General features: G+C 38.7%; 1 long non-coding RNA gene across 1 annotated transcript; it reads left to right on the top strand.

The window, feature by feature from the left end:
- Positions 1-977: 977 nt before the first annotated feature.
- Positions 978-7,961, top strand: LOC123465260. The gene is made up of 3 exons (XR_006640438.1): positions 978-1,378; positions 3,036-3,108; positions 4,756-7,961. It is a non-coding gene; the product is annotated as an uncharacterized LOC123465260 (long non-coding RNA).
- Positions 7,962-15,509: the final 7,548 nt, after the last annotated feature.

The following is a 15,509-nucleotide window of genomic DNA, read 5'->3' as shown; positions in this document are numbered from 1 at the left end:
GACCTGAGTATGTGGCTTGTGGAAGGTTAAGGAAAGGCCATTCCAAAGGTGAGTGCTTTGACAATGGGGTCCCGGACAGATAGGCACAGCAGGAAGAGGGGGTTGGAGGAAAGGAAATGAATTTGGGTTTGGGGGTATTCAGGTTGAGATGCTGGCAAAACCTCCATTTGGGGGCCTCCTCCCTGGTGAATGCAACTGTGTGTCCTGCGCTCAGAACCATGACTGGGTCTGGGGACCATGCTAACGTCTGTCTTCTAAGCCAGAGGTTCTCAACTGGCAACCTGAAGCCCCATCTGCACTACAGATGTGTTTTGTTTGGCTCGCATAGTGTTTTAAAAATCTTTAAAATTTCTAACAACATACACATTGAGAGATTGCATATAGAAATCCATCTTTTCAGCTTGTCTTGGAATATCAGCCCATCTGGCACTTCTGGGTTCTGGTTTTGGCATGGCAGCAGCCTGAGCTGAGGCTTAGCCATCCCCTTTCGCCGGGTCATGCCATCTGGTTGCCTCCATCCACCGCTCCCTATCAATTTCACCTGGCCGGCACACCGTGCTCGTTAACTCCCTGCCTCAAAACTGAGTTTGCAGTCCCTGTTCAGGGTATGATTGAATTATTGACATACCTTTGAAAGGAACCTTTCTGAAGATGGGTGCCCTCAATCTCTGCCCAGTAACCACATGCCTCCTCCCTTTACTTCCTCAATGGTGTCTTGTTTCTACAGCATCTCCCATTACTCTCTCTAGACTCCTCCCATGATCTTTTGCCCTTGAACCCAATCATTTTGGTGAATGAATGAATAATTACACGAGTGAATGAACCTGCTGCTTGCTGCTGCTGCTAAGTCGCCTCAGTCGTGTCAGACTCTGTGCGACCCCATGGACGGCAGCACACCAGGCTCCCCCGTCCCTGGGATTCTCCAGGCAAGAACACTGGAGTGGGTTGCCATTTCCTTCTCCAATGCATGAAAGTGAAGTTGCTCAGCCGTGTCTGACTGTTAGCGACCCCATGGACTGCAGCCTACGAGGCTCCCCCGTCCATGGGATTTTCCAGGCAAGAGTACTGGAGTGGGGTGCCATCGCCTTCTCCGGAACCTGCTGCTTACTCGTCATTCTTTTGGAACCCTGATATTCTTAACTTTCCGAACCTGTTCTTTTCCCAACCTGTTTTTCTAATCCATTTTTTCCTCCGTTTGCCTTCTGAACCATTTAGCTATTTACCCCCTACTTGTTTTTTTGCTCTTCTTTGAGTATGAACTCAGTGGCAGCAGCTGTGGAAGTCCTGGAGGTCAGCCCTTCCCAGAATTCCCTCCCTCTCGTCTTCGTTTCTCTAGGCGGGATCTCTGTATCTCCTCTGAGCGTACAGCTTCAAACGGGTAAGTCTCGGAGCTATATCCCTTTCCTTCAAAATGATTTCCATCCTAAGTCACCTTCTAGTGGAAAATTCTAGAGCTGCAGCTGTACATCCCTTCCTCATTCTTCTAGAAACGTCTCTGTCATCCTTTGTGGGCATCTCATTCTTGTCATGGGAGCTGGGACAGCAAGGTAGTTCAGAAGAGCGTGGGCTCTGGGACCTCAGCTTCAGTCTTACCCCCTTCCACTCCACTGGTGGCAGGCTCGTCAGCAAGATGAGGTTGTTTTGATGATTAATTAAGGTAATATTTGTAAGGACTTACCTCAGTGCCTGGCATATTTTGATCTTCGTTAGCGGAAACACCATCACTCTGTATCATGATTCAAGGACCCCTGTCCACAATAAATTTTTTTCCGCCAAGGTCAGTCCTCAGATTCCCCTCTCTTAATTCTGACTGCCCTTCTTGTCTGGGTTCTTACAGAATTCACCCATTGTACGATGAGGTTATGAGCTCTCAGAAGGCCAGAATCATGTTGTATACCTCCTTTGGCCCCAGTCAGCATATTCTAAAGGCCAAGTTTACCCAGGACTTTTCATGAGTATTTGTGGGATAAACAATTAAGACTGCGAAGCACAAAGCTGTCTTAAAACAGAGTTCTGCCGCCTTTTCATTTAATTAGAAGGAAAATGTTTCCTGTTTCTCATTGATCTATTGTACTGTCTGAAGGAAGGAATAATCAAATATACCAAGTACTCATCCAGCAGACTCGCTTAGAAAATTGGGACTTTCATGCTTTAATTAAGAACTTGTAGTTCATCGTTTGGCCAGAAGATGGTGCAGTGTTCAAGGGATCTTTCCTTCTGAAAGTCAAAACTGATTTTAAAGGAATAAACTTGCAACCCAACCAAGTCTATAAAGAAATAGAAGAAAGTGATGCCAGTTCAGCTCTGACACCGTCCGGGGGCTTAGCAAGTGTCATGCTTTCATGTCGTTTCTTACTTCCTACTGCCTAGCATAATGAGCTGGAGGATTCTTCTAATTAGCTAAATATTATTGTGCATCAGAGAGGGGCCCTGCTTCCTGTACATTCTTATTTGTGTTTTGTCAGCCAAAGGAAGAAAGCTGTTAGAGGCAGGAGCAGATGTAAGAAAGGCATAAAACATGCCAAGAAGTCATGGTACTTCTTTACTGTTAAGTAAGTCATTCTGCTTTGCATACTTTTATTCCGATATTAGTATGACTCTTTCAGATCAATCTGTCTGACTGCAAAAATCTTTTGTGTGTTTGGATGTGTGCTTTGTGTGCTGTGTATATGTGTCAAGCTTTCCTCGCCTCGGTAAATGTCAGATGAGTAGGCTTTTATTGCTGTAATATCCAATATAAAATATAAACTGACATCATTTTCTCATCATTATTATTATTCAGTAATGGACCCAGCCAGGTAAATAATCCTGCAGTTTGATTCAATTTCCTGTTTACATCGATTGGAAACAAGTTTAAAAAGACTCAAAGTTGGTGCTGATCAGGCATCTTCTATCAAGTTTGTGTATCATACTTGCTCCATTTTTTTTTTTTACCATGTAAAGTCTTCTGAAAATTGAAAACTAATTTATTATCATGTAGTTATTAGCACAATCACAAAAGAGGTCACTGGTCTTTCCTTTAATTTCTGTCACAGGCTGGAGGCCGTATTATGCTAAATCAAGGATACAGGGAGATAATTAACATAGCAACTCTGGCAAGTTTAATAGGTGAGTGATGAGCACTTCGAGTTCAGTTTCAAAATCCATGTCTTAATTACCATCCGCCTGAGTGCAGTGATGAAGTGATATTATGGTTACCTTCTATCAGTCCAAAGTTTTTGTGAGTTGTCTGTAAAACTATGGTTAGATTGAAAGACTTCAAGGTAAGGGAAAAGAAGAGTGTCTTGTGTTTTGTTTTACAAAACTATGTGAGATATCTTAAGCCCTTCCAGAAGCATCCATGGTACTGCTGGAGTTCTCACCCAGGGTGGTGATGTCACCCTGGGGATGTTTGGCACAATCTGGAGATATTTTTGGTTCATCTAGTGGGAGAGGCCAGGGGTGCTGGTGAACATCCTACAACGCACAGGATTAGTGCCTGGGACAAAGAATTGGTCCAGAATGTCCACAGAGCTGAGTTTTACAAACACTGCCCCAGAACCATCCATCCGCTCTATTCTTGGTTTCACCACCGGTTGCCAACAGGTGTCACCCCAGGCCCTGTTCCATTTGCAGCATTGTCAGAGAGAGCGTCCATAAACCCTCGGAACATATGGAATGAAATTCCCGCTGCAGAGCTTTTGTGGAAGGCAGTTACATGCTGGTGAGCTGAGGCCTATGCAACCAAAATTGATCAATTACACAAATTAAGCAGGGCCCTTAAGGAATTTATTTTATTGGTCTGGACATCTGTTGCAGTATTGTCCAAATCCAAAACTCAAATGGTGCCTTGGGTTGCCAAGTTAGGCAAGAAAATCTAGTAGCTATAAAAGTACAACTGAAAACCCTATATTAATATCACGTCCATCTGCTGAATGTTACATAAATATGCAGACTTTTTATTTTCCTTGGGAATAACATTTATTTTTACTGTGCCCAGTTTGACATTCTTATGACATTCTGTTCAGTTTATTACACTGTAACTTTAAATGTTTCTTCAAAAATGCATTTATAATGTTGTTGTTAATCTTTTTTCAAGGGTCTGTACCACCTGTTTAACTTATAGTTAAATAGAGAGGTCCTTTTTCTTATAGGAAGAATGGGAAATCTTTGGACAAAGAGGCTCAGAAAAGATTTTGAGTAACACTTGTGTAGTGTAAAGGGAAATTATATAACAGCCATGAATGCTAATATTCCATCCTGCTCTTTTTACAAGTTGAAATGTAATCTCCATTTTAAACTAAATTAGCATCATTTCCAAACAGAGTATCATATTTATGTCAGATTTATACAACCACATCAGATTACTATTAACATGTAAAATAGTCTCTTTTATGCTGTGGGTAAAAAATAGATGGAAGAGAACGATTTGATTTCCGCTGTAATGTCAGGGCTTTAAATTAATCTGAGTGGACATGTTGAGGTTGAGCGTTGTTCTGACATTAAAGAAACAGCAGGTAGAAGCAGCTTTACCTTAAGAACCTGTTGTGATCCTGGCAAGAGGAAAACCTTGCAGTTATGAAAGTACATCTGAAAATCATGATGTTTCCATCATGTCCATCTGCCGAATGTTAAATAAATATGTTGGTTGGTTATTTAAATATGTTGAGTGGTTAAGCCAACTGGAAAATTATAGGATATGTGTAGGAAAACTTAGAGGACATTTTTGTTCATGTTTTTTTCTTTCCTTTTTTCCCCTTCATTCTCATTTTACAGATTCAGTAAAATACTTTTGAGGAGTCAATTATTGAATGGTTTGTAGTCTAATAATAAAGTAAGCTGGGATGGTTAGGGAAACATAAAAAGCAAAAACAAAACTAAACAACAACAACAACAAAGCGAACAAAACTTGGCATGAGCTTCAGGGAGACATTCTTACGGTATTTTTGACACGGTATTGATGTTTATAAAATTTTGTCTAATGTATTTTAAAGATCATCTTTATTTGCAAAAGTGGAACATGCTTACTATGGGACACTTAGATCATATAAACTAAAGAGAATATTAAAAAATAAATGCAGTTTTTATTTTTAATGAACATATATTGTCCCTGATTTACAAAGATGTGGTATTCAAGAGGAGAGTACCAGTGCGTGTTTTTCCTTTACTAGAAAGTCACGATTAATTGACTGTCATCCATTCCAGAATTCTTGTATACCCCCACACTTTTTGAACTAAAGAAGAAAAGGTTGTCTGGATGAATCCCAAATAACTTCACATTTAGGGAAACACACCTCTGGTGTTAAAGAAGATAAATTTTCAGAGAAATGGGGGAGTTGGCTAAGGGTTTGAATTGGCCTTGAAGGCAAGATGGGCCAGTTGCTTGCCATTTATATATCGGTTGACTAATTCTGTTTGAGATAAGATGAGATGCTTTTTATAGTTATGCTTGTACTGGAAAAAGAAGCGCTTAAGAGGGGTATAGGATCACCTGCAAAGAATTTTCATGCCGGCGCCTGAATGGTGGAAACGTGGGATAGTATTCCTTGAGGTCGGGTGGCATAAAAGAGCATCCACCAGTGCACCTGAGACCTGACCTTCTCTGCTGCTGCTGCTGTCAGCCCCGCTGTCTCAGGCACATCACTTATTCTGTTGGTGAAATAGCTAATATGGGAACTGTTTCCCAAAACTTGTTTTTCCTCCTGTGCTGGGGGAAAAAGTCCATAAAAAGGTATCTATAGCTCAGAATTGAGCACTATTCCAATATCCAGGGATCCCTGTGATTTATATTCATGCACCCAGTTAAGTGGATGGTTGAAAGAGAAATGGTAACTTGCTTTTGGAGGGATCGACTCTAATTGGCCCACGAAGAATAGCTCTTGGATTCCCAACATTCTTAAAACCAACAGGCATTTTCTTTTCCTGTTCAAGAACTGCTGCATTTATTGAAGTCTATCTTTAGACTCTTGATGTAATTTCTGAATCGCCAACCATTTTGTAGACCACAACATAGTTAAAAATAAAGTAAGAAATATTGACCAAGACTCCTGAAGCCTGCAAGTGAAACAAAGCTACCACAGCAGAGGTTTACTATGGAATCTCTCTCCTGCAGTTCTTGCACTTTGAAAATGACATGATCTATCCCAAGGAATAACTTAAAGCCTGATCCACTTAAAGAGCTGCAAGTGATTTATCAGAAATGTGCTTATTTGGAAGGTTTAGCAAGACTGCTTATGGGAGGTTGTGGGGTTAACTACCAAAATTGTGCATAACTTGGATCCTGTGTATGGCAATTAATCAAGAAATTATATTCTTTGACTTTCTAACAACCCACACAGAGTGCTACATCTGTGGCGTGTTTAAATAGAGAGAGAGAGAGATGAAATATTTCTTCTAATAAAATGCTAATGGTTTTTGTTTTGAAGAAAAATATTGAATTATTGGGGTGTTAGATTTATCTGTAGGAGGGTTTCTCAAGTCACAGTCAATAAGGACTTAGGACAGAAAACCAGCTACTTCATGAAGATGATTTTCCATTCACTTAAGTGACTTCAGGGTGATGGTGAGAGCCCTTTGTGATGAGGAGGTGAGAGCAGAGGAATAAACATGGTTACAGGGAAGGATAGCGTCCCAGGCCATTACTGTGGGCATTTCTCAACTTTTCAAGCATATTATTTAACCAGCAGCCTGTGGGCATATGTTACTAAAGACAGGTAAGACCCTCCCATTATTGCTGGTGTTCTTCTGCAGATGTAACTTTCACTTAGTTACTCTGGGACCTGAGTGTTCACAGCAGGGTTTTTGTTGGTGGACACCTCCTCGGCTTCAGAACCCAGAACTAACAGCTCTCCTTGAGGCTAAGTTTCACATATTCAATTTCTGGAAATTCAAAAGAGGTACCATCCTCGTAAAAAGAAAAAGGTTTTGGCAACCAGAATGGTTTCGTAAATGTCTTTTTCACTTCTGGGTCCTTAGTGATGTGGTTCAAGTGGTTTTTAAATTTTATTTTTCAATCATTAGCTTTTTAAAAATTAAAAAAAAAAAACATTCACGAGACATCTCTTTTGTACTGATGCTGGGCAGGAGACAGGAAGCTGCAATAGCAGCTGACTCTGACTTACCTATGAAATCAGGATTTCATAGCACAGCAAAACAGAATCAAGAGAAATATTTATGGTCTGGTAGATGCAACAGTAACAAAAAAAGCCTGGTGCTGGATGCTTACTGAGTGCCCGGTATCATTAGTCTCTTACAGACAAGGGAGCTGTGGCTTGGAGGTAGGGTAGATCATGTAGTTAATAAGAGGAGGGACCAGCATTTAAAGATCTGTATGGTTCGGGTTTCCTCTTCTTTATCCTCTACTCACTTCCTACAGTAGAAGTGTATATACAAAGCAGTACCCTAGGTCATGGCTGAATTGTGTAGTGTGTTGTTACATGTCAGGTTTTTGCACCCACTGCTTCATGTAAACCTCACAGTAATGCTATGCATTAGATACTGTTATTATCCCCCATTTATAGATTAGCAAACTGAGGCTCTGAGAGGTTAAGCAACTTGACTAAGGTTGAGCAGATAGCATCCGAGAAACAATCTGACTCTAGATTCTTAACCACTACACTTGACTGATGTGAGATCAAGGGAGAGATTGTTTCTGCTTGGGGAGGTGGATAGGTATTAGGACCAGAAAAGGTATAAGGCAATCAGAGAAAGTGAGAGACATGCCCTTGATCAGGACTTGAAAGATGGTAAGACTTAATCTGACTTCCCTCAAGTTGGAGTCAATTGGAGGATGCATTTTTGAACCTTTCAGAAATTTCTTTGAAAGCTCTGTAGATCTAAATTTTAGTGAAAAGCTATTTGATTTCCTTGCATTGTGAAACTCCAACATAATGTCTGGGAATTCAGACTTATAAAACGTGGATAGAGGTGATTTTTTTTTCTTTTGAAATAATTGTAGATATATAAGAAGTTGTAAAAAAACAGTAGAGAGGTACCACATATCCTTAACCCAGCTTTCCTTTATAGTAACACTTTACATAACCACAGTATGTATCAAAAGTGAGAAACTGACATGCAAAATAGTCAACTAGGCTATAGTTCCTTATGTGATTCTGTCAGTTTTTCAATATGAACAACTATTTTGTATAATTCTATGAAATTTTATCACATGTGTAGACTTGTGTAACTGCCCAGAGGTGATGCTTTATAATGCTGGCATAAAGGAAAAGAAAATGTTTTGAACCCTCAGTTGTTTTTTTTTTTTTTTTTTTAATTATGTTTTGGGATTACTCTGTCCCTAAAAGAGTAGAATATTCTTTTAATTTTAATTGACTATTACCATGATGCAAGAATGATTAATCATAGTATAGAAAGGTTACACTTGATAGAAAATGATTCCTCTCAGAGGGTATAAAATGACTCCATTAAAAAAATAAAGTTCCCATACATGTACGGTTTAAACCTTACCTATTAGATTTAATTTCTAAATATTTACAGATGGAAATGACCCTTAACTTTTCTGTATATCTCCTGCACTGAGTTGTATATTGAAGGACATAACCTTGTGTTAATACGGGCTACACAGTCCATTGTAATTCTGTGCTTTTTGTTTGTAGCTCTTTTTAACTCAGAAGGATATGCAGGCAAAACCCCCAAGTTTTCAGTGTGTTCCCCAAAGCCCCAGATATCAGAGCTTCAAGAGCTTAAAAAAGGGTTAAATTTTAATGAAAATATACCCTCTCGTCATTGTGCTTTAAATTATAATTTTAAAAGCCAATCATTTGCTTTTTTGACTGACATGTGGCATTTTGGAGAAATTTTTAAATCTTCCAAGTCTGTAAGAGATGAATTTGGGGGGCTTGTAGGTACTGTATTTAGAACAGAAAAAAAAGGAGCGCTCATATCAAAGGGGCTGAATTAAAATCCTTTGTAATTCCGCATCACAAAGAGACAGTCTCAGAACATCCATTTATATGTACATCTGTACATCTGTGCTCCTGCCTCTGACCTCAGCTTTCTGGTTTCTGTCTCCTTTCTTTACAAAATCTTTGCTTATGCATAGATACACACATTAGAGAGGAAATGGGGGCAAATGATTTAGGAATGTGCTAATTAATTCTCATTTGGTCCTATGAACCAAGAAAAAGAAGTGAAAGGTTGTCTGCCTCTGCATGTACACGATGTATATTTTTCCACACTGTTTTCCTTCTGTAGGAAAGTTATGTTCATTTCCCCCTCCCGTTCCCCCTCACCCCCCGGGTTCTTACACACAGTGACAGCTCGCAGCGTCCAAAGTGCTGACATGATGACTTAGAGATGTGATAAAGAGAAACACGGACGGCATTTTCTGTAAGTAACTGTGGTTCCTGCATCCAGAGAACACACGTCATCAGATCCCTGTTCTTGAGTTTCTTAATTGAAGCATCGTAATTTCTAATGAGCAGGTAGATTGCATCCTTTGTTACTCTGTCTTTGGTTATCCGTGATGGCCAACCTTTGCTAAACAAAGATCTGTGATCCACCTTGGGATAGTCACAGATTTTCTTTTTTAAAAGGTTTTAACATTTGATAATAGGTTTTCCAGTAGCTTGAAGGGTGGCTTTTAACATTTCTTTTGCAGTTGAAGTATTTCCTGAGTTCTGTCCAAGCCCTCGATACTGAAAGCAAAGGCTTTCTGACATTTAATAGACAATGTTGTGGCTTTTTCTCTTCTTCAGACAAATGTATAGGCATTTAAACAACCACATCGTATTCTTGTAATTGAGACACCTTGCAGAAATGGCAATTATAGGGTGATTTGTGTCAAAAATATTCAGAATAAATTGTATATTACCTGATGTTTTGAAACTTTCAAAGGTACCTCTCTCTTTTCTCTCTCTTTGACTTTCTTTTTCTCTTCCTTCTTTTAAATATGAAGTAAATGCTTTGCATGTTCACATTTATCCAAGTTGTCCCAGGTTTTCTCTGGATTTAGCAGAAGTCCAAAGGAACTCTCAGAGCAAAACAATCAGTGAGACTAAGGTGTTCTTCATTCCTGAAATGAAAACAAAACAGATGTTCAGGACGCTCTGTTTTGCTCTGGCTCCCAGCTTGGCTGCTTGCTTTGAGAATATTCTTGCTCCCAAGTTAGTTCTAGATTTGTTTATTTCGTCCTGGGCTCAGTGAACTTTCCACAGCCATCCTTTTCAAACAACACTTTTTTCTTTCCTGAGCTGGAGTTTATTTTGTACTCAGCCCTCATTCCATGGGCCCTGTGAATAATTCTAACACAAAGGAAAACTCTCCTCCGGACCAGTGAAAGGGGAGTCTGAGAATACAGATAAACATTGCAGCTTTAATCCAAAAAGCAAAGGGCTTGAGAATAGAGAGAAAAGGAAAAAAACAACAACAACAGTAAAACCTTTTAATGAAGAATTCAATACAAAACAGGTGTCTGATGAAGAGTAAGAAAAAAATAAACAGCGAGAAACTCAGCAAGATAAAGGCACATCCTTGACATGTATTTTAGCTGTTACGTTGTTTTCATGTATGAGGCAAATATGTATTTCTCCAAATTTGAATGTAGAACATACATTTATATATTGAAGCCTATGTTTTTTATGATTGATAGTATTAAGTGGGGTAATAGCCCTCATTTTCCATTGGTTTAAGGGTACAATTTTTTGGCTACAAAAATTATTAAAATGATCTTTGACCTCTGTGGAATGTTGAGGCTAGTGAAATTTCTGGTTATGGAATTATCCTCCAACTGCCTTATAGGGATTTCATTTTCAAAAGTTAGAAGGGAGAGGGACTCTACTCACATTTATATTCATCCAGTGCCCAGTCGCAGATGAATACAAACTTGGGAAAGCATATAGGAGCCCAGGACTCCCACTTAGGAAGGGCACGCTGACGGTGGCAGCAGAGTGGCGCTCTTGGACGTAAATCATTTGTGGTTGCAAATGTACGGGTACAAGAGAATGGAATTGTTCAATCCTTGTAGTTTTAGGCATTGATGCATATGTTTTTGAGGCTGTCGAGAACAAGAAAACAGCTAGTTGACAAATGAAATATTCAAGTCATAAAGGGAAAGAGACGTATTTTATTTATTCATATAGTGAGTGTCTACTCTTTGCCTGCTCTGTGCTTGTTTTAGGGATTACTGTGGTGGCCAGGACAGATACAGTTCCTGCCCTCATGGAGCTTATCCTCTATCAGAGAGGTGGACCAGTGGAAAAAGTGAAACAGAATTCAGCCAAGCTCAAGTTGAAAAAGAGAAACAATCTCACGTTATTTAGGAAGAGGCAGCATCTTACAGTAGTTACCACCCCAGGCTTGGAAGGCTGTGACTCAGATTGGAATCCTGGCTCTGCCATTAACTGGTTCACAGTCTTGTCCAACAGAATGGAAAAGGATCTTATATAAAACCCAGGGCTGAGAATACTGCCTTCAAAGGAAGGTTCTAGAGATTAGATGGCATACTGTAAGTCACTGGCTGAGTTCCTGACAGATAGTGTGCTGAAATTGTTAGCTGCTAAAATATTACTGTTACTATTACCATGATTCTTTTGCCTTTTATGTTCTAGGAGCAGTGTCTGTATTATAAAATAGCTAAGAAATAGTGAATGATATATTAATCAATCCACAAATTTTCTCTGAAACCAACTACCTAGCTTTGATATTATATAACCTTATCTTTTGATGGTTTTTTTTTCTTTTTGCCCATTCACAAAAAGCAGGTTTTTTTTGAATGTTAAAGTTCAAAACTGTTTTCAATAAACTAAGTGTTTTGGATAAACCAAGACTCTGCCCCATGAGATGCGACTGCTGTCTTTTCCTCCAGACATTTTGAGGACTAAAGATTAAGCCAAATTTCAGTTAGCCTGTTTAAGAGACAGGGAAATTTGTTAATATTTACTTTGATTCAGGAGCGATTGAGACATATTCTTCAGTGTGTCTGTATAGAGAAAAAGGAGATCTGTGTCTTGTGAAATCAATCTTACTGTATTAGAGACAAACCCTAGGAGGGTGCTGGGGGAATATGTATTTATATAACTTGATAGCATGGAAGGTGAACTTTAAAAATTAAAATTGTTACTCATTTTTAAAAATCAGGGTGTCTTCTGGTCCATATTCATGACAATTTTTCTATTTCAAAAGTGTTCACATAGCCTCCCCCACATTTGGTCTTCCCCAGAGCAAAAAGATAGGAAAGGTAAAGGTGAGTCAGACAGAATTCAGATCTTTCTGTCTGTCTATACTGTGGATGCTCCCGTCCACCCCCACTCCCACACGTACCCGCCCAGCCTAGGATTTCGTATCACCAAAACTCTTTTCCATGACTGGTTGATGTACCTTCCAGCCTTCTGGTTTGCCTTTGTGGTTCAGTGTGCCTGAAATGCCCTTTCCTGCTGGATTGAAGTGTTGGATATCTCTTAGGATCTGATTCCAGTGTCAGCAATTGTGTGATTTCTTTCCCGGAGCCCTGGGCAGAGTCATCGTCTAGTCTTGTCTTAGGGTCTCGTACCGCTTTGTTCCTCTCCCTGGTACGTAATAACTTTGAGTAAGTGTCTTTCCTGCCCCTCATACACTTTCAACTCCTCAGTGGTGGGCTCTCTGTTTTATTCATTATTCCACAACTAGATATCTGTCTTCAAGGAGTTCACAGTCTGGGCAGGGAGACAGACATATAAACATACCATGGTATGTCAGTTTAGAAAGTGATATTAAATAATTGTCTAAATTAGTGCACACAGATGAGCACTAATTTACTAAAGAACTGTATTTTCTCATGTAAGAAATGAGCAGTAGGCATGTAGGTGTAGTGTGTTTCTTAAAATAGCAATGTTTTCCCCAGTGTTTGTATCAATATTTATATTATTGCTTGTGCTTTAAAAAAAAAAAAAGCTCTCAAATGACATTGTATATCTAATGGTAGTGATGAGGAATTTAGGAATCTGTTGAAACTGTGAAATACAGCAGGCATGATACTTAGTTCTCCAATCCAAATAAAGTATCATTGAACCTGAGCCGTAAGCTAAGACTTTAAGTGCCATTTATTTGTTGAGTTTTGCCACTCTAAATTGCTCACTCTGGCACCAGACCTTTGAAAGTATTTATAGTTTAATTGGTATGTGGTTTATTTTAACTTATATTAAAATGACCTGCTTGTATTAAAATGACATGTTTTCCAAAAACCTAATGTTACCTTCACAACATTGTCCTCATGGTGAAAGATTTCAAAATGTTATTCTAAAAAGCAAGGGAAGGGATTTCAGACAAAAAGACAGCCCATATCTCAATATTTTTGTTTGTATGCAGTTCCCAGGACATAGTTATAAAATCATTTTCACTTTTATAGATGGGTAGTGTTTGGGGCTTTTGGAAAAAAAAATTTTTTTAAGTATTGTTATATTTTGGTACCTGTCTTTTTTTTTTTAATACTCACTCTGAGTTAGTCAAATTACAGCAGGCTCGTGACACCGTAACCTTTATCCATATATAGTCAGCCAAAGCTTTCTGCTGTTGAACTTAGGAATACTTGAGAGAAGGAAAGCATTGCTATTCTTGAACAAATTCAGAGAGTTTAGAAACATTATTTTGAAATGTGCTTCCTTAAAGTCAGAAGAACTTAATTAAGTTCCCAGGGTTAATTGTTTCTGAAGTGTTAACATGTCATTTGTCTGTTCAAACTCCAAGGCAAATCTAATACGGGATTTAATAACCTGTTTATGTGAATAGAAATTTGGGGTGGGGGTGGCGTGGGAGCAGAGGGAAAAGCTAATAGGCTTTTACTTAGTTAGCGGGTTTAAGGAAGAATTCTTTCTTAGTTTGAAACAAAAGGCACATCCCAGGTTCCCAACTCCTTTTCTTTGAGAGCATAAATTGGGATGACAAGGAAGTTTCTGAACAAAACAGTATTTTTATACTTTGTTCATTTCATATTTATCACTAGCTTGTTTGCTAATTTTCATTTGCAAGAGGCAATTCTTCCAGCTAACTGGGTGCCTCAATGGGCCACTGATTTCTTTGAAGTGACAGTCTGTAAATATGCATAAAAAAGGGATGCAATTAGCGTGTGTGTGGTTCAGTGCAGCCTGATTCCATTGGCAAGTTTACCCACAGTGTTGATAAGCTACATTATCTAGAAAATTGGCCGCTGAAAAACAGCACCTCTGATTGCCAGCAAAGGTTCCAGATAACAGGGTGCTGAAGAGAAATATAATTGAGGTTGAATATATTAACCAAGGTGTCACATGCTCCTTAGAAGCTCTAATTTATCAGCATGTTGGAATTTTTATTAACATTTGGAATGCATTTCTACCACGCTAATGAAGTGGAATTGGCAGTCCAGGTTTTACTTATTGTCATTTCTGAGAAGTTAAATGTAATTTCTCGTTAGACACAGTTATGTAAATATATTTGTTCAGGGGCTACAAAAAATTATACATTTTGCAAAATACAAATACATTGTTAAGAGGCCGTGTGACAAATCAGTGATGGCTCCAGTCCTGAAAACCAGCACGGCCACACACCAAAGGCTGCATTTTGTATGTTACAGCTCTTCTTTGTGGGGAGAATTTGAGAGAAATGAAGGAAGCTTAATTTCATTACCTCTGCAACTTGCTCACCATTGTGAAAAACAGTTGAAATTAGCCACTGTTTTAGCCGACTGGCACATCTGAAAGGATTTTATGATTAAACTATTCTTTTTTTAAATGAGAACGTGCTCAAATTACAAGGTGAATTAACCATTCATGGAAGATGTCTGCCTTTCTTTTTTCCATCCTTTTTGGAAATATTCAAGACTTCTGTTCGTTTTCTAATTCTGATAAGTTTTGACAAATGTTCATTAGCAATAGTATTAATTTCTATCACCTGGAAATCACTTGTGGTGTGCAAACTTGAAATGATTTCAGACTGCACATATATGGGATCAACTATATATTTTTTAAAGCAAGAAAAAGAAATTACAAACTTTGGGATAACAAAAGAGAATGAGTTAGAAATACGAGGGAAAACACACACAGGCAGCTTCAGCTCTAAAATTCTTAAGTTACATGGTGGATTTGAGAGTATTTCATTATTTTAATCCATAATCACATCTTTGGAACATATGTTTGTGTATATCATATATCATAATACAAAACATTTTTAAAGGAAATAGCTGCATTTGTATTGACTTATAAATTCTCTTTTTTTGTGTGGAAATGATTATGAAGTCCAGTCTATAGAGCATAGTATATTTGTAACATGCTTAGTATTACTTAGCTCTACCCATCTCTGACTTCAGGGAGAAATGCTAGTATTTTTTCTTCCATTGCTAATAGATATGATGGTCACAAAGCAGTGGTTACCTTAAGGTGAACGGCCTATCTAAAGCATTTTCTCAACTTTCCCTTTGCATTCACCCCTTAGCAATGGACAGCCTTCTCTTGTCCTTTAGAGCTCGTAATTTTACTACTTCTAACCACTAACCACTACCACTCCTGGCATTCCTTGATCCAACTCTTTATGCCCCTTGCAAATCTTCCTTTGTATGTTAAACT

This window comes from Bubalus bubalis, chromosome 21, assembly GCF_019923935.1.
Source record: "Bubalus bubalis isolate 160015118507 breed Murrah chromosome 21, NDDB_SH_1, whole genome shotgun sequence".
In the NCBI taxonomy this organism is placed as follows: Eukaryota; Metazoa; Chordata; class Mammalia; order Artiodactyla; family Bovidae; genus Bubalus; species Bubalus bubalis.
This window is presented reverse-complemented; position numbering and strand designations above follow the sequence as displayed.